Here is a 19,971-nt window from a genome sequence, read left to right as displayed (position 1 = left end):
TAAAATACAGTGAGCAATACTATGTATCAAGTGTTCTAGGCACTGGGAATACGACAACAAAAAGACAGATAAGGTTCCTACCCTTACCTCCACACTTACATGGGAGTTTTATGGGAGCAGGACACCTAGTACAAATGTCTAAGGCAGAGTTTCTCTATCTTAGTATAATTGACATTTGGGGCAGGATAATTAAAAAAAATTTTTTTTGGTAGGGGGTTGTTCTGTGCATTATAGAATATGTAGCAACATCCATGGACTCTACTCACTACGTATCAGAAAGAACTCTCCCACATGCCACCCCATATTACTAACTGTCCCCTGGAGGCAAGATCACCCCTGGTTGGAAACCACCTCTCTGCGGCTTTCTTCCCTACACCCAAGGCCACAGCCTGCACTGTACACCTCTAGGGGGCACCGGTCTCTTGTATACTGCGTGAAGTCATCGCTTAGAGTTGTGCAACATCACTTCAAAGGAAAAGCTTTGCTTCGCTATGTTATGGATGAATTTATATGCTCTGGTGACGGACATCAACTCAGAGATGTAATAAAGTATTAGAATTTACCTACCAAAGCTCTACTTTATTTTTACAGAGCATTCATGCATATTGCTTCTCTTTTGTGTTTTCTTCTGTCTCACACACACACACACACAGACATGGAACCCTCTTGCTTTGTTCCATGGAACAAAAGTGGAAGCCCAAAGAAAGTGAAGAAGGAAAAGCATTCTTGATGAATACTGCTGTGCCGTTCTAGGTAATTCGTTGTTCTTTTGGAAATGAGAATATGAATGTCAGGAATTTTTTAAAGTTGAGAGTGTGGCAATAGACAGAAGAAGTGATACTGTCAATCCACAGACACCTTCCTTTTATTGATCCATTATAATGGACCAATGCTTCTCAACCCTAGATATTCAACAGAATCTCACATAGAAGTTGGAAAAAGCAACAACCACCACCACAACAATAAAAGTAGCTATCTGGGCCCCACCTACAGAGCTAGAATATCGGCCAGAGAGCCTTAGGTATAAAAAATGCCATATAATAATTAGGTAATTATTATAGGAAGTCAAAGGTAATAATTACTATTCTAGATTGTCAGGAAATACTGGGGAAAAAATGCAAGAAAATGAGGTTGCAGCACATACAGGATTCATTTATCTCAGCATTTTCCAGATTTCAGATACTAAGTTGCTTCCACCAAGCACTATACTCTCCCAAAATTAATTAGAACCCTTAGCATTTAGACATTTTTCCATACAGTATGCCAAAATAATTTAGCATATGCACACTGGTGTGTACACCCCTCCCTGACACAGAGATGGCATCGTGCTCATCTGTGCCTTTCTGTGACTTAGAAGCTACTAGTTCTGAGGCTCACTTATATGACCATTAATTGTAAATCAATGTGGTACAAACCATAATCACTTAAAATGTCTGAAAAGGTTTTCATGCTCACATGAGATTCTAGGAAATCTTTCCCATTGCCTTTGAATCACAGTAACTGAAAGTCTGGCATTTTTAGTGGAAAAAGAGATGTTTTAACTACACACAATTGACTAAGTCACAACTAATAGCCCAAAACATCCTTTTCCCAGAAAACAACTGCTTTTTGAAACTGTAATTATAGTAGGAAGCCAGTGAGGAGGTTAGAATGAAAGAGTCTATGAATAGCATTCTGAAAGAAAAATTAAATTCAAGTACGATTTCACAGGGCAGAAATGGGCCCGAAAGTGCAGAACCATTGTAGCCAGAGATAGGGGGCGGCAAACCCTGGTGCACGAGCAGAAAGAAGGGTAGAAAACAGTGGAAATGCAAATCTAACTGCTTTGTGTGGCTTACAAGGTCCGACACAGTTGGTCCGGTGCCCGCTGCCTCCTCAGGCCTCTCTCCTCCCAGTTCCCTGTGTGCCAGCTACAGCAGTCATCTTTAAGGCTCAAGATAATGTCCAGCTCTTTTCTGCTTAGACTTTGGAGCTATCCTTCTCCCAGGGGTGACAGGTCTCAGCCCACTTCACTTCCTCGGAGAGGCCTCGTTACGAGCTGAGGCAAGAATCTTCCGAAGTTTCCATAGTGGGCTGGTTTTCCCGAGAAGCAGACTCTGGTCTATTAATGAGGGATTTGAGATCCATTCAGGGGAAGGGTTAGGAAGAACACTGAACTGCAAAGGGAGAAGCTGAGAGAAGCCTCAGGAAGCAAGCATGACTTTAGAGCTGTCCTGAGTTGGGCTGAGGGTACCAGCCTTCATCCCTCCACAACAGGCTTTAGATAGAAATGGCCTGCTCTGGAAAGCAGACGTGACCTTGGAGGGAGGACTCTCTTCAGCTGAGGCTTCCTTGATGGGGTCCTGGCAGGTGAGGGCTGGTCGCTGGCCACACTCCGTGCTGCTGGCTCTCAAAGGCTGATCTGGGTAGGACATCAAAGAGACTTTACCTCACTACCCCTCATTTTCTCATGTGTAAAATGGGGATGATATTATCAATCTCAAAAGAGATATAGTATCGTGAACGATGACTGTCCCAGTGTTAAGTTCTCAATAAATGTTAAATCTGTGTCCTTACCTATCCTACTCAGGAAAGGATATGGATGCAATTTCAATTAAGGAGCTTTTTTTTTATAAGAGTGCCTACTAGGTAGTAGGGATTTTCTAATACCTGAGGAAAGAGTGTCAGAAGTTCTTGTCCAAATGGAACTTATGTTTTAGTAATAGGAAGAAAGAAAATAACCATGTAAATAAAGAATTAAAGGACACCATTGGGAGTAATAAATGTTAATTGAAGGATAAAGAAATGTGTTTGTTAATAGTTGCATTACTGGATTCCATTAGTGGGTCATAGAAATCCAAATCAACTGACTTAATTGAGAGGAATTTACTGACCCAGTAAAGGCATAGGGATAACCAGACCGAGCACCTCTGGATTCTGGGACCCAAACACCACCAAAGCTATCTTGCTTTACTCTTGTTTCTGTCTTGCTGTTTTGTGGCATCATTCCCTGAGATCAGCTCTGCTTTCCAGCTCAAGTTCCATAATTCCCCAGCAAAGGTCTTTAAATGACCAAATTTGCATTATCTGTCCCATCCTTTAATAAAACCATGCTAAGGGAGCATAACTGGCTTATAATTTGATACGTATAAACCACTATAGCCAAGGCAGTAAAAGTAACAATAATAAATATTGATCTTTTACACGTATAAAATATAGTAGTTATACAATTGTATTTTTTTAAATAAGCTCTAAGAACTATTATATCCTCTTTACTGATGATAAAAATAAGATTCAAAGAGATTAAGTAATTTGTAAGACTATACATTATCAGTAAATACTGAAGGTCAAATTCAAACCCACTTCAGTGAGATCTCCAAAGCACATGCTCATAGCCACTAGATAATTAGACCATGCTAATGTGGGTTACTGTCTAGCTATAACATAGTAAGCATAATTATTTTATTGCATTAATTAATCTGTGCTAATTGGTCTTCCATCCAACATGAAGGCATAATAATTGAACATTCACAAATGAAAAGCATATCTGTACTGAGGCCAACAAAATGGGAAGCATAAGAAAAAAAATAGCAGGGGAAATTAACATGAAATACCTTTTAATATGATAATCATTGAGGTCAATCAGACAATAATTGAACCAGACCTAATTCATGGCAGGGGTCTGCATGCTTCCATTCGTTTGGGGTGGGGCCTATATTATATTGGAAAATCAGTGAAGGACTGTGAAATGTGTACTGGTACAGAAGTTAGGAGAGATAAGCTCTCTCATTCAATAACATGCATTTGACCCTGAGTGGGTCAATATCTCAGTTTTCTGAACTGTAATTTAGGGACAGTAGTACCTAGGCTACCTACATAATATGTTTAACAGGTATTCCCTAAGGGTAAAGATAAAGAAAAATATGAAAGCACTCAGAGTATTTATCATGCAGTATTTATAAAACATAAAGGTGCAGTTTTAAAATACGAAATAGGAAAAATATCTATATGCATTCTTTATATCTGTGCCACTACAAAAACACATTAAATGTTTAACATAATATAATCAAAAGTAAACAATAAAGCTGAGATAGAATTTAAGTGTAAACAAAGTACAGAAGATGCTCCAATGGAACCATATATTTACATATTTAAATAAGTAACAAGGTATAAAATCCACCATTTTCCCTTTTCTAGTTTTAAAAAAATGTTACGGATTTTATTTTGACTAAAAGAATCTTAGAACGATACTTGTATATTTAATAATAATAAAAAAGCACAAAATGTTTTTCTGGTGGCCTTTCTAGATGTTGTGGTGATTGAAAACTTCAGTCTGCTGCCACATATTTTATCATTTGATTTTACAGTCCTTGCATTTCAATTTCCAACTCAGCTTAATATTTTTACTTGGAAAACTAAATTCACTTTAGATGGTGCTATAAAAATGTGACAATGACAAAGGGAATGATTTGAGAAACCAACCATAATGGGAAATTAAAGGTCCCACCAAAACACTTTATAGGCTTTTATCATTAGAAATACATGCTATAAAATATAAGATAACAGAAACTTCTACATGTGGATTAAATAAGTAAAGTTGCTAAAAGGTGGAATTGTGCTATTTTTCAAAGTCTACTTCCCCAAAAACAACACTTTGCCTAACTTGCATGCATATAGGCTTCCCACATCTGGACTGAAACTTTGAGCTTTAGGTTTGCGTGAGAAATTAGGCAAGTTGGAGCAGGAAGGGAGCTTGAAATCACTTAACCCAACACCACCATTTCATAAAAGTACAAAGTTGAAACTCAGACTAATGAAATGATATGCCTGAATTCATACTATACATCAGTGCAAGTCCCCAAGGTGGGGATCATATACAGATGACGATGGTGATGGTGGTGGTAGCTAACATTTACTGAGGTGATTCTATGACATAAGATTAGAATAAGCAGCTTGACATTAGGAGAGGTCATAATTTGTTCAAATAATTCAACTGGGGATTTTCAAATTAGGCCCAAAATTCAGATTTTTCTGGTGCTCAAATCCATCCTCTTAATCAGTATACTATCTGTGGTGTTGCTTTCTGCCCTGCAGCTGGACTGATTTTGCCCCACTACTGCCTCCCAAGGAAAATAAAAGTCTGTAAATAAAGTTCTCTAGCCAAATGGATCATTCTTACTTTTCCTTTGTACCTGGTTACCTGTCTCAGATCAGGCACCAGTTCCTCAGGGGAGCCCTCTCTGACCATAGGCCAAATCCCCATTTAACTGTCCTTTCTAACACTTATCAGAACAGCAATTTTACATTTGTTTGCATGATAATTTGATTAAGTTTGTGTCTACCCTAATAGATTATAAACTTCATGAGTGTAAAAACTGTGTCTCTTTTAGCTTGCTGTCTCCTTAGTTGAATATTTCTTAATAGTTAAAAATAATTGTTGAATGAATAAATTTTTTTAAATGTTTAATTCCTACAACTGAATGGAACATCCTATATTAGATAGCTGGAAAGTTATTTATAAGGTTAATTATATTTTCACTGCCATTTTACACATAGCACAGGTTTAAAATGTTACAAATATATAAAATACAGATAACAGGAGACTATAACGTATAGGGATATTACACGCAGTTAAGGAACTGGCTGTACTCACAATATGTACTAAAACACCCCCCAAAAAATCACATAAGGGTTGGTTAACTGGTTAAGGAAGAGTTAAAAACTGGCATGGACTGAAGTCTCTGAACCAACCTAAATTCAACAGACAACACCTTCTCAAATATAAAATTATTTGCCTGCTGTTAGCAGTTGTGACCGGAATCCCCATACAGAGGTGAAAGGGCTACAAGGTAAAGCCAAGAGCAGAGAAAAAGTACTGCCTAGTATTTGTTTGCAAATAAGTTACTTAAGATAACTATTTCAAAAGTAGAACACAAACATACTATTAAAAAAGAACTAACAAGATTCATTTTCATTTTTCTAACAGTGCATGCTGCCCTCAAGAAAGGGGGGTGATGTGGCACAGGGTTCTTAGCCAGCTTTGATGCATCTCTTCGTCTCCTCCACCCCCGACCTCCCTTTCTTTTCTGCCTCTGGTAGGGCAAGAATTGCGGTGCGTGTGGAGGCACAAATCTTTGATCTTTGTGCATAAGGCTTCCTTCCACTGCAGGATCATTTATGATGGGCTAAATAAGCCTTTGATCAGAAGCTTTGATTTACTTCTTAATTCCCTGCTTCATCACTAGGCTCTGAAATGCGCCTGCTCCCTTGCCCTTCCCTGCTAGCTGCTGATAGCGGTGATGTATTTTCATTGGTTTGTTTCCCCTGCAAGGCCTCAAATACTCGTGCACATGTGCAGTCCGATAACATCTGCTGTTTATGGGAGATGCCTATGATTTGTGGCTGTGTTATACATGGTATTTTTCCTCAACATGGATAGCCTTAGGGCAAAAATGGCATTTTTTTTTTGAGGAAACACAATTTTCTCTCTTCATTGGATCTTACTCTAAGTCATTTGTCTGGTTGTGCCACATATTTTTGTGGACGTTTTATTTGTGCAGTATGCCATGCTGAGACTTGAAAAGTCCTTTAAATAGCAATGTACCATCCAAAGCATCTGCTTATTAAAAAAGATCATCTAAGTTTTGCTGGGTTTCACCATCCCTTTGTCTTTAATATTTTAGTGGTGACTTCACGTCAGTCTTTTTCGGCAATGCAATAGAAACTGTTTCACTAATAAAGGACTCTGCCTTCTGAAATTGCAAGGAAAGAATAAATAAATAAAAAATAAGAAAATGGCCATGAGGACTGAACCCAACCTTGTTAAAATCTTAAAAACCAACAGACTGGCAATTACAATAAAAGTCTGCAAAATGATCACAGACCCAGCCTTACAAATAGAATTCTTCACACACTGCTCATTCTACTGTCTTTTGATTTTGAGATGCCATTTCCCAAGTGACTTAAAATTTACCTGTAGCATTTTGACAACATATTTGCATATCTCAGTTTCCATTTTGAGCCATCACTAAGTTTTCATGGCTTAGAGATGGCACATATTTGTGTACATGATTTGAGTAAAAGCAGCTTCAATAAGACTCCAGTTGGAAAACATGAATTTTTGGCACCTCAGTACCAGAATTATATATGCAAACTGTAAGCAATCCAAGGAGCAGCCAAGGGAATGAAGCAAATGGAGCACTTGGCCAAGGAGGAGATGCAAGGCTTCTGAAAGCCCCTGGTAGGTAAACAACAAGAAAGGAACATAAGAGCCCATAAATATTTAAAAGGTGTGAACATCAAATATTGATAGGAATGATTAATTTGAGACAAGGGCATGAAGCTAACTCTGAGGTACTTATACCATGAGAAAAAGAAAAAGGATACTGTTTAGTATCATCATTTTGAAATGTGAAACATTAATTATGCAAAATATTCTAGCATCCAGTGGATTCTCATAGCCTCTGAATGTTCCATTTCAAGAGATGCTGATGATAACTATTCAGAAGAGGGGGCACTTTCTGAGAAAATAGATTTTACTTGGCTTCCACTTAGGATCTCCAGACAAAAGATTTTCATTTTGCATAATACACATTCGACAATAACTCGTGCTTTTATTTCCTAATGGTCCTGAAGTGAATAGTCCAATGAAGAGCCCAGGATGCACTTAGCCATGTGGGGTACTGTAGAGAGGAGAGTTAAAGGAACATTAAATTTCATCAGAACCCAAGTTTAAGTGAGACTAGAAACTCCTAGCAAGATTGGCCAGATTCCAGGACCCAGAGAAGCAATCCAGGCATTTAGAACACAAGATACCCAAGGGGTGATCTATCAGGAGAACTTTCCCTCCTTCCATTTTTCCTCCTCCCACCACCCATTTTTATAAAGCATCTAATGGGTGCTAGGTTCTATACTCAGTGGTTACAAATATATTTATTTGAAGTAGACTCTCCCCTTAATAATAAATGTGTAAATAATGTATAGCAACTGAATGCAGGGCATTTAAACAGAGTTAAAGAAGACAGGCTGATCAGCCAAGCAAGCTGCACTTGTGCAGTTCATTAAGTAGGGTTCCCCAGAGAGACAGAAGCAATAGGCTATTTATCTAACTATGCAACTACCCATTCATCCATCCATGCATCTGGGGGTGGGGGGGAGGCGGGGAGAGTGTGTGTGTGTGTGTGTATGTGTGTGTGTGTGTGTGTGTGTGTGTGTGTGTGTGTGTGTGACTATGCAACTACCCATTCATCCATCCATGCGTCTGGGGGGGGGGAAGGGAGGGAGGGAGGGAGGGTGTGTGTGTGTGTGTGTGTGTGCGCGCATATATTATGCCTAGAGAGTCATAGGCTTGTGGTTTGGGGAATGATTTCCTGCTGGGTATGAGTGGGACAGAAACAGAGAGAGACAGAGAGACAGGGAGATTGATGGATGGATGGATTGGTTTTCTATAGGAACTGGCTCAAATGATTATAGAGGCTGAGAAAAATACCACGATCTGCTGTCTGCAAGCTGGAAAACTAGCAAAGCCAACGGTGTTATTCAGCATAATTCCCACAACCAAGGACCAACAGCACTGACGTTACGGGCAGATGATGGCAGCCCCGCTCCAACAGAGAACAAGTTCACTCTCCCCTGACACGGTGTTGTAGTCAGGTCTTCAAGGCACTGGTTGTTGCTCACGCACACTGGTGAGGGCAGACTTCTTCCTTCAGTCTACGAACTCAAATGCTAACCTCTTCTGGAAACATACTCAGAGACATAATCAGAAATAATGTTTTACTAGCTATCTGGGCCCCTTTGGCCCAGTCAAGTTGACACTAAATAAACCACGAAATGCAATACATACATTGTACTGAGAACATTTCAAAAAGAAAGGGTTGTTACACCTTGTTCTCCCCAGAGTATTGAAACCAAGCCCTGATGTAACTAAACATGTGAATGGTCTCTGACGGTGGACATGGATGTTATTGGAAGATAATAATCAATACCTTTATGAAAACTTCACAAACCAAGCTTTAATCTTCTCTCACATGATAGCCCTTTACTAAGACTTAAAATACCACTCTCTCTGGCCTCCTTTCAGGACATGCAGCCTAGTCTTTGATATAAAAGAACTCACCAAATCCATAAATCAGTAGGAGGGGCAGTTTGTAGAGATAAGCACCATCAACCAGTCTCAGCAGGCAACACAAGGTGACTCACCATACTTAACAGAGCACATATTTACTGTGACTGTCTACCACAAAAATATAGCCTCTGTCATTCAACTACACTTAAGCCTTCTGTTAAGATGTATGGATAACGGCATCTTTAAATTATACATAGGTATGGCAACAATTATACATATTGTTGTACAGAAGTGTACAGATAAGCCTATGTTTTAATCCACTATGCAGAAACTCAAGCTCATGATTCTAACACTTAGGGTATAGATTGTGCTTTGAAGAATTTCAGATAAATTTGAGTGTTGAAAAATATAACAGCAAAATTAGGATTCACATATTACAGTCTAATTGGAGCCTCAGGATTATTTCAATCCATTAAGATTATTTAGAGGGTGAATGGGGGAAATGCTCCAAATGTAGGATTTCGAAAGAAAATTAACCCTTAAGTGTGTGTGTGTGTGTGTGTGTGTGTGTGTGTGTGTGTGTGTGTTTCATTGGACTATGAATCCAGCTTCTGTGGAGCTGTACAGCTAAATTTCTCAGGCACCACAGTGAAACCTAGTGGCAAGAAAACTTATTTTATAAAATTAAATAATGGTTTTATCACTCATCAAGAAGCACACAAGGAAATAAACATAATTTAATAAAGTAAAGGAAAACATGCATTGTGAGTGATCAGTTGTTCTGCAGGTTGCCAGCTATTTTCATGATGTCTAAGACCTAACTATTAATGTATCATCATGACACAACCATAGTTAAGATTCCTTATGGTAGCGTAACATCTTTTTATAAATTTAATACCCTAGACATTACATTTCACCCTTTAATTTCTAAAAAGATGTACCTATATTTCTTATGAACTAGATGTCATTCAGGATGAAATCATTAAAATGTTTTAACAGAATAAATGTACCCCTCATAACCAGTCACCACCAAAGGATTTGATTAATCATATTTTAGGAAGAGTTTTCTCTAAGGAGTATATATTCCCAATGCTTCTAAAATTTTCTAATAGACCAGCAGATTAACTGGAATTACCAAGCCTGTGCAGAGTACCCCTCTTGTAGAAAGTTCCAAGAGGAGGACCTCAATACAGTGAGGGGCAAAACCACTCCGTTAAGTGAGGAGGGGACAAATGTTAGTCAAAGCACATGCACTGCCTTCCTCACAGACATATTGGAATAGCCCCCAATTCATTTATTTAGAAGGCCCATCCTGGTCACCAGCCAGCAGGTGTGCTAACAATGGCTCATAAAGGAAAGGTGTTCCATCTCTTTCCATTGTCTTATTTTACAGTTACTAAGGTTCCAGTCTATAACCAGCATATAGAAAGATTCTACATGCACTGAATAATATCTTAATTCTTCAGGAGGGCATATTCTGTTGGGAACAAAATGTGCTCCTGATAAAAGTAGGAATATTATTCTTTCCTTCAATACATTGAGAAAAAAATACCATTTGTTTCTCAAATCACTCTGACTTTAAAAACAAATAATGATAATAATTGTTGACACTTACTGGCTAAACACAATGCTAATAAGCATTTAAAAAATAATATTATTTAATGCACACCCACAGGCAATTACAACTACGATTGCACTTTGATGAATTAGGAAATGGAGGTAAAAAGGACTCAGTAGCTTCCCCAGAGCCACATCACTGTGTGTCTGGCCCTTGAAAGTGGACTTTTTCTCACTCTTCCAAACACTTTGAAATTAATTACAATTCAGCCTGGTACTGCACAAAGAATTTGAAAAAAATCCAAAGGAGGATTCAGGTCAGATTTCTCACTGATCCAAATCCAAGGGACAGTTACTGAAGCTGAAAGGCCTTCAGACCATGGAGGGGTGAGTTCAGTTTGACCGATGGAAAGACAGGTTTTCTCACTAAAACTTCAAGCCTCCTAAGAAGCTGACCGTCTCAGATCCCAGTGGTAAAATTCATTTTCTATTAAAAATGACATTTAGATAAACATCATCAAGATACAACTTTCAGTTATGCCAGAGGGCAGCTATCAAGAAAAATAACCGGAGTTGAGTGTTTTGCTTTTTCAAAAACAAGCCAGCATTTCAATGCAACTCCAAAAAAACCAACAAAACAAAAACCCTCACTGCAATATATATCTGGTCCATTACCCTGTGTTACTCCCCCTGGCTATACTCTTCTACCATTCACTGCAATAATTAAATGCACTAAAAAATGCATAAAGCAAATAATTAAGGAAAATATTCTTACCGGTAAATTAAGTTCCCCTAAGTTCCACGGTGGTATCTCTGCAGTATTAAGACAAGGTCACTGTTTGCAGTTTACAGCACCTAGAGACAGATTTTTAAGTTGTAATTTTAGAAAAAAAAAGCCCAGCTAAGGAACCACTTTAAAATTAATTTTTACCTTTTCCCTGTTAAAAAATATTGATTCAATTTTTCTTTCTCCCCATCCCTCAAAAAACAAAATCCCAAATACCTAAACAATAGCATTGTTCTGTTGCTATAAAAAGGCATACTGTAGATTGCTATCTATGAATAAATGAAGAGGAATGGGCAGACGTACAGAAAACAGCCACATAATTATACTTATTGAAAGAATTATTGACATGTCTTCCCTCACAAATTCAAGTATTTTGCAACAAACTACAATTTTTAAGAATTTCTACTTGGCAGCCCTCCATAAATTGTTTTTCATGAGAGCCACTTGCTTTTGTCTGATGCTGTGGCCAATCTGTCAAAATAAAACAGTATAGACTAAAGCGATGCGAGCTGTCAGGAAGCACTCTCCACTCCAAGATCAGAGCTCTGAATAGTTAACAGAAGGCTTCAATTCAAGAGGCTGTTCCTCACCAATGTCTGTTATCATCAAACAGTCCATCTTTAAAAAATCAACATGTGAAATGGAGGCAGTATTTCAACCAATATACACAATCCTTTTATTGTTAATTCCCAGATGATTTGAGGATTGGCTCCGAATCTCTAAAAACTGCTTATAAGCATTTTTTTTAATGTTCTCCCTTGAGTATGACTTTGATAAGCTAAAATTATCTGTTGAGCATGAGGATGGTCAAAATAAGCCAGAGAGATTTTGTATACCAGTTGTCCTAACTTAATGAGCATCATGTAGGAGAGCGAAATTCCATACAATAATTCTAACTCATTCTGGTAGAAATTACTAGTAGAGATTTATAAAACTACAATGTCTTTGTCCCGAAGAAAAAGGATGGCTAAAACATTAAAGCAACTCACTTCGCTTCTGTACGTTATCTGGCAGTCTCTTTGGCTTTATTCCAAAAGCTCTTGCCAAAAAGTTATAAACAGATTGCAGTGCCTCCAGAGTGAACCTCACACAAATACACTGAAAAGAAAAATTCCATCCTGGCAAGTACAAGAATAGTCCCCACGGCTTTCCAATTGACCAAGTGACACACTGCACAGACTGCCCTGTGTACTTTCATTTAGTGGCCTCATTTCAATCTTTTGGGACCTACTTCTGGCACCATTATTATTTTCATTATTATCACAGACAAAATTGTTTATGGACAAGTAACAATGCACAAAACAGCATTTAACATGGTGCCTAACCAGTGAGTCCATGGTACACAAAATAATTCTGTTCATTGTGTTCTATAATCTATAGACTGTTTTTTCCTTTTACTTAAGTAAAATTGGCCATCATTTCATTGTGACCACATCCTCTGCGTGTTACAAAAGTCACTCGGTGAGGAAAAGAAAAACAATAAATGTTGGCACATGTGGATTCCCACATGAGATTAGCTGATCATCCTGCCCTATTTAACTGAGCCTAAAGTTGAATGATGTAATGCAGGATGGCTTTTATTTATGCCAGTGATAAAGAACATCATCAGTTGGGTATATTCTACAGCCAGGGAGCCACTTGTTGTTCCAGTATTAAATTTCTCTGAGATATGTCTTCAAAATCCATCCATGTCATACAGTTACTGTAGGTGGCTTTTCCCAATGGATCCCACATTCTTACCACTGCCAAGAACACCCACAACAAGGGTCAGAGCCTGTGCTGAACTGCGCACACTCTCACTTAGCGTTTTCAAGTTTGTGGTTTGGCCTTAGGCATGGAGACTGTAGCTACTGAGCAAACTTATTTGTATGCTCACAGCAGCAGCATATGCCTGCTGAGCTCTCATCTGCTTCACTCAACTTTGGTTGAGAAGGCGCTCCCATTAGTCATAGACATCAATTCTTTGCTGCTAATCCAGTCACACTATGTGTATGTTGGTATATATAAAAGACTCTTTCTTTTATTAGGTATCCTTTCATTCTTTCATGCTATAGGTATATGATCTCCAAAAAGGGGTACACAATCCTTTAGAATGCAATCTTAAAATATACACATATAATATTAAAATGTGTTAAAACATAAACACTAGTATTAAAATATCTCTGTACACATGAGTGTACCCATGCTATTTTTATGTCATTTTATCTCATTCTTGATCTAGCTCATTCTATATTTATGAATCTCTCATCCCCTTTTATCTCATTATCTAATTTCTCTCCTATTTTCTTATGGTAAATATTGGTACATTGTATGTCTGTACAGTTTGAGGTATACATATACTAGAGATATAGGCTCAAACATTATTATGATAAGGATGCGTACACACACACAGACTATTGTTGTCTAAGAAAATGTCTTTCTCATTCTACTTTTATTGCACTTAGGATATATGACCTTTAAAGTTGTTTCATCTACAAGCCTTTACCCTCTCTCCCACCATCACTGATACAGATATCAGTATCTTATTTTCCATCCTTAGAGAAAAGTTGTTCCTTTTTTGCAAACTCTCTAAGTTTCTTGTACGTAAGAGATACGAAAAAATTTACCTACCAAATGTAAAGGCAGGAATGACAGGAATACTGAAAGGAAAATCTGAAGAATTTAAAGTAAATTCTTAAATATACTTTAAAGTATATTAAAGCAAAATGAGTCTTTGGGCCTTGTTGGTTGTTTGCTTTTTTATTGAAAAAAAAAAAGCATGGCTGAAAAAAAAACTGTGCAGGCACATCAAACTAATAAGTAAACTCTACGCACATAAGGGGAAAAACACACACGCACAAAGTTCACTAGAGGGAGAAATAGAATTTGCTCAAAAGTAAGAGGAAGTAAAAAAATGGATTAGGGTGGTTCATGCTGTGAACAGCGGGCCTATAGCAGGTGCAAAATGGTAGCTCAGAATCAGTTAACTCAGGTCCGCATGCCTTCCTTATATGAATATTTTGCTGTTCTGAGGTTATTGAGCATTTCAAAATAGCATTGTTCATTCAATATGGTCCCTAAAAGCAAACCTCTGACTTCATCAGGTGTTGAGTAAAAGAACTAGAGATCTTTTCCAATGCTGGAAGAAATGTGGGCTGCATTATTTAGAGAAAACTTCATTTTTCTACATGGCACTCTCCTAGGATATTTTTAAGTAAATTATCCTTACTCACTGAATGTGTAACAGATCATACATAAATTGCAACTACATTTGAGACAAAAATCAATAAAGATTAAATGGCTATTAAAAATATTCCTGCTATTTTACTTTGTATTTAATACACCCAACCTTGTGTTCCATAAGAGTATACCTTGATGTTGCTGCAATCCCAGTGCCACTGTCCATCACCATAAGGAAGCTTAATAAATACATTTTGGATGAATTAATTTTGAAGGTATGAAAACTACTTATACCAAAATTAGTGACACTTCACACAGTTCCTTAACCCAACAGTCACAGGTGTGACTGTCACAATCTGATAGAGGAGGAAACTCAATAACCACCACTGTATGTATCAAAAGGTACATTGCAGCAGAGACAGAAGGGAGACAAGAGAAGTGGCAAATCGTGGGCACTACCTCTGTGTGATCCTAGGCTGATCACATGACCTTTCCTAACTCCAGGTGTCTCACCAGTAGGTAAGGGATAATGGTATCTACCTTGCAGGATAGGTCTGAGAGATAGTACTAGTGAGTACAAAGCACTTAGCTCAGGGCTGGGTCTAGGAGGGGTTCAGTGACCAGACAGCACAGTTTCCCATCATCACACAGACGTAGTCTGCAGTGGGAAGGGGCACTTGATCAGTCCCCACTCAAACTCAGCCAAAAGGAGGAAACCCTGTATTACCTTAAAGGTGACAGCTGCTGTTTAAGCCAGATGTGCGGGCAGTTATATGCCTTATTCTCACAAGATAGAAAAGGATTTCTTTACAATGTCTTTTGCCTGCTTGTAAATCCCTCAAGGTTGGGGGAAAAAAAAAAACAATTTTATTAGTTTTTGTCTACTTAGACCCAAACATAGTGGCTGTCAAATTGTCAAATACTGGCTGCTTAATAAATGTGCATGGAATGAAAGTGCCTAGTTCATGTGTATGCCGTCAAGAGTGGCTTTTTTAAAAAATTAAAATATACAAAATCTCAATCTTTAAACCTGGAGATTTTATAGTGATTTTAAAAATAGACTGAAAATACCTCATCTTTTAGTCAATAACCGGGTCAATATTCCTCAGAAGCTGGGACTGAAAACACCACTTTCTCTGTCATCAACTAACATTTACCTGGAAGGAATGAGATTTGACTCAAATCACAGGGGTCCAACCCTCAAAATATGTCCTAGGATGCTCAATTAAATTTTGTTGAGTGAATATAGTATCTTTTGGAAAGGAAATGATGTATGATACACATAATATTCCCTAAAATATAAGCTGGTAGTATAGTAAAAATGAGCATGAACAGAAATGCTTCAGTATGCCTAACATAAAACAATACACAATAAAGAGAGAACCAGGAAAATTATGATAAACAGTGTATGTTTGCTCTTGGAAATCACTTATAAGCAAAAACTTTCACAAGCAAAATGAAAATCTGCAATCTGTTCCTACAAATACTTCTGAAAGAAAATCATCTTTATTTCGGATCACTAGTTTCAGCATGTACTTGCTAAAAAGCAATTACTAGAGGTCAGAAGTGAATTTTTTTCTAGTAACAACTGCAGACATACTTTGTGCTGGATGCTGTGCTAAAAAGTTTATATACATCATCTAAATACCCAAAGGCCCTCTCAGGCACTACCGACCCTAATTTTATAGAAGTTGAGATTAAATCAAATAGCTAGGCGGCCTGCACAAAGTCACTGTAAAAATGAGTAGCAGAGTCAAGACCTGAATCTGTCCATTAACTCCTAAGCCCATGTCTTTATATCTACACTAGTCTGAATTCTTTATTACATCGCGTAGTGTACTTTTGAGTTTCAGAAAAGGACTATCTAAGAATCATTTCTCTGTCTCCTATTTTTTTAATACATCCATCCAACTGTCTTAAAGAGGCTACTAGCATAATATAGAGAAATCCTGCAAAGAATATTCCATGGCAAGTCAGAGGCCGAATGAATTTTATTGGTAGGTCTGTTCCTAACACTGCCTACTAACAGCACATTGCTTAAACAATTTAGTTTGGTTAGTATCCTCATTTACAACAGGAGGATGTTAACAATGACTTTTACAGTTTCTTTTTGCCTAAAAAGTTTATGACTTCAGGAAAAATTTATCTGATACTAGAGCTGAGAGAGGAACAGAGAAAGGCAACTAAAATATTCAAGAGGCTGGGATCATGAATTCTTATACCAGGAAGACTAAAAGGATGAATCTTTAGTGTGGGAAGATGGATACACAAGACAGATCAAAATAAATAAAATATTGGAGCATACAGGAGAGGTGAATATAATTATGTTTTCTATAATCCTGGACTGTTATAACTTGGAAGAGAGGAGATCCTTCAGAAATAAATTGGGGACAAATATACACAATTGAATTCCAGCTATGTTAAATGTTAAAGAAATAAATAGTTTTCAGAAAAGGTGAGCCATATTTTGGCAAGCACAGTCATCTCTCATAGCTTATTAACAGAAAGGAAGGTTTATGTTTTACTTCCACTATTTAAGAGTATCGTGGAGAATTAATACACCTTCTCAAGAACCCTTCCCTTCTCTAGAGATGGTGCACCTAGGAGATGGATTTGACCAATGAGTCATTTCAATTACACTCAGGTACTTTAGAGTCCTCATATAGTGTCAGCATGTGACACACAATCCATCATCAATAAATACTTGCTTGAATGAATGAGCTCCGCCACTTACTGGCTGTGCCACCTTGGGAAAAGTACTCAGCTCCTCATTTTTTCTGCAATCAAATGCGGGTATGGTTCATTCTGTTGCTCCCTGAGGGGTAAGGATCAACATGACTGATCTCCTGCAGGACAGACTTAGGGAGGAAATTTGCTGACAGAGCTCCTGGGCAATCAGCTACAACCAAGTGTTTAAGGCAGTTGTTGAGGTAGAACACCAAGGTGGTGGGGCAGGACCTGAGACCACCTGCAGCATCTGTGAGGCTCAGATCCCTCCTGGCACCATCTGTGGCCTTCCAACCACAAATACTGACGTGGCAGAACAACCCTGGAGGCCATGGTTCAGCCATAGGATACAGTCTGACCCCAAAGCTAGGACCCAGGATCCTACAACACCAATGTGAGGAGCTGAAGCTTTTCCAGATCATGCAGATTGCAAGCACCCCTCGCAGAGGCCAGATGTTCTCTGGATCAGTGAGTTCCCTGTTCATCACTTTGAAATATGATGAGCAGCGCATTCCTGCTTTTCTTGGTGGCATCAAATGTAGCGTGAGTATCAAAGGAAATCATGCTCGAAATGGTTTTCAAAGCAATAAGCAAAAATGTCAATGTTTTTAAGTAAAGAATAAATCACATAGATAATCTTTTAAACCTCAAGCAGGATCAAGCTCTGATTTTATATTACTTTCTAAGAAAATTGTAGATTGTCTCCCCAGGAAGTAGGAATGCCAATTACAGAGCTGTAGGAATTCTGACTACGACTGAGGAGGGGCACTTGGCTTCTCTATGCGCATCCAAAATGAACATAACAATAACCTCATATATCAGAGAAGCAAGGCTTCTTCAACTAAAGCCTGATCAGATCAGTTGACTGTGGGCAAGTTAACAGCAAGTTAAGGCTCACTTAGTAATGATACTAGAATACATTTATGCAGAGCTTGCTGGATGCCAGGCTCTGTTCTGTTTTATAATTCATGACTTCATTTTATTCTTACAACCCTATGCCATAGTTAGGTTCAGTCATTAAGATTCTCATTTTAAAGGTGAGAAAACTAAAGCACAAAAAAGTCACATGTTGCCTAAGGTTTCACAACCATTTCTGCAGAATGCAGCTTTATAATTCTGACGGCCTAAAGTGCTGTCAAAGATATTACCACAGTGCCAGAACACTGTTAAAGCAAACTCTTGTTCTTTAGGGCTGCACACTTAGTGACACAAATATTTTCAATCACGATTGAGGAATAGAATTACAAATCATTATGAGTCACACTGACATACATAGGATGACTGCCTATAACTCTGTCAGGCACATTTAGGTATGAAAAGATGTTAACATCAACATTGCTATTATTAGGATGTTCTGTCCCAAAGCACTGTACAGAGGGGCCTTTGTTTATTCATTCAGTATTTATTACTTGAGGACTCTGTGTCCGGCGCTGCGGCCAAGGCACGCCCATGAATGGGGAGCCCTATGTCTTCAGACAGGAACTTACCTAAACACAGCTGACCCAGGATAGCATTCCCATTATCCTGCTTGGGCCACTCCACCTGCTGCTTTGCTCAGAGTACTTGCTCAAGTGGCTTTCAAGCCCTGGCCAAGCTCCCCTTTCTTACACCCTTGGCTTGCAGGCCTCAGAACCTCTGCTGTGTCCTCGCCTTCCTCTAAGCACGCCCAGGGATACACTCCAACTTTCACTTGAAATAAGACAAAGTTTCCATTCTCTGTCCACGTTCCCCAGATATTTTCAGCACCATCTGTATTTTAGTCTGGATAGCTACCTAGGGTCTCACACTACAGTGAGCCTTAGGAGACAAATAATCTTCAAGCAGTTTCACTATTCCACCCAGAAAAAACTCAATTTTTACCCATGGATTTATATTAGAAAGGCTTTGTAGGAGAAAACAATTGGGTAAGTTAGATAAGTGTGGGTTTTTTTGCTTTATTATGAGAGTAATAAAAGTTCACTGTGTGTATATATGTAATAAAAAAAGTCTCTCAAAGATAAATATTTTAGTGTATTTCCTTCCCCAATATATTAATATTCAACTAGTGCTATAACTACACATAAATATGTGTATATACATATATATATATATATATATATACAGATGAGAATATAAAAATTGTATACTGCTAATCTCTACTTAATATTATGAACATTTCACCTTATTAAATAATCTAGCATGCCATTTTATGTTCTGCTTGAGCCAATATTGACACATGAGAAATCTAGTTTGGGTTTAAACTCAACATTTAATCAATGTAATTTATAACAATTATATTTTGGTAACAATTAAAAACTCAGTACTAGAGAAAAAAAGTACTTAGAATTAGCTATGTCTTACAAACTTTGTAGTTTAAAATATGTATTTTCAAAAAATACTGAGTGCTGAAATTTGTGTTAAAACACAAAATTTTGTATAAAGTATGAGTTCATTTTTTGGGGAAAAAACTCTGTATGTCTCTCTTTGTGAGAAATAACATTGGAAGAAAATACATCAGATTATTAGGACTGCTTATGAGGAGAAAAGGGTAAGGAGAAATCGAAGATGATCTAATTTAACAAATACACTTTTTAATGATCATCTGTTATTTGCATCAAAATAAACATGATAAGAAATAAAAACACATTTTCCCCAAAATCTGAATAGTTATTTGAGCTATTTAAGTACATGGCTCAGTTTATCAGGCTGACAGGAA

General features: G+C 37.8%; 1 protein-coding gene across 21 annotated transcripts in view; it reads right to left on the bottom strand.

Moving 5' to 3' along the window:
* Positions 1 to 19,971, bottom strand: part of CHL1 (cell adhesion molecule L1 like) — a 309,930-nt gene that overhangs the window by 141,127 nt on the left and 148,832 nt on the right. For 19 of the 21 annotated variants that reach the window (XM_073230929.1, XM_073230928.1, XM_073230927.1 and 16 more), the window contains one exon: positions 11,379 to 11,458. The exons of the other annotated variants lie outside the window; for them this stretch is intronic. The gene's annotated coding sequence lies outside the window, so the exon portion shown is untranslated. The remainder of the gene's footprint in view (positions 1 to 11,378; positions 11,459 to 19,971) is intronic. 21 annotated transcript variants of the gene reach the window in all.

This window comes from Manis javanica, chromosome 3 (assembly GCF_040802235.1).
Source record: "Manis javanica isolate MJ-LG chromosome 3, MJ_LKY, whole genome shotgun sequence".
Taxonomy (NCBI): domain Eukaryota; kingdom Metazoa; phylum Chordata; class Mammalia; order Pholidota; family Manidae; genus Manis; species Manis javanica.
Note: the sequence above shows the minus strand (reverse complement) of the source record. Positions and strands in the feature narration are given on the sequence as shown.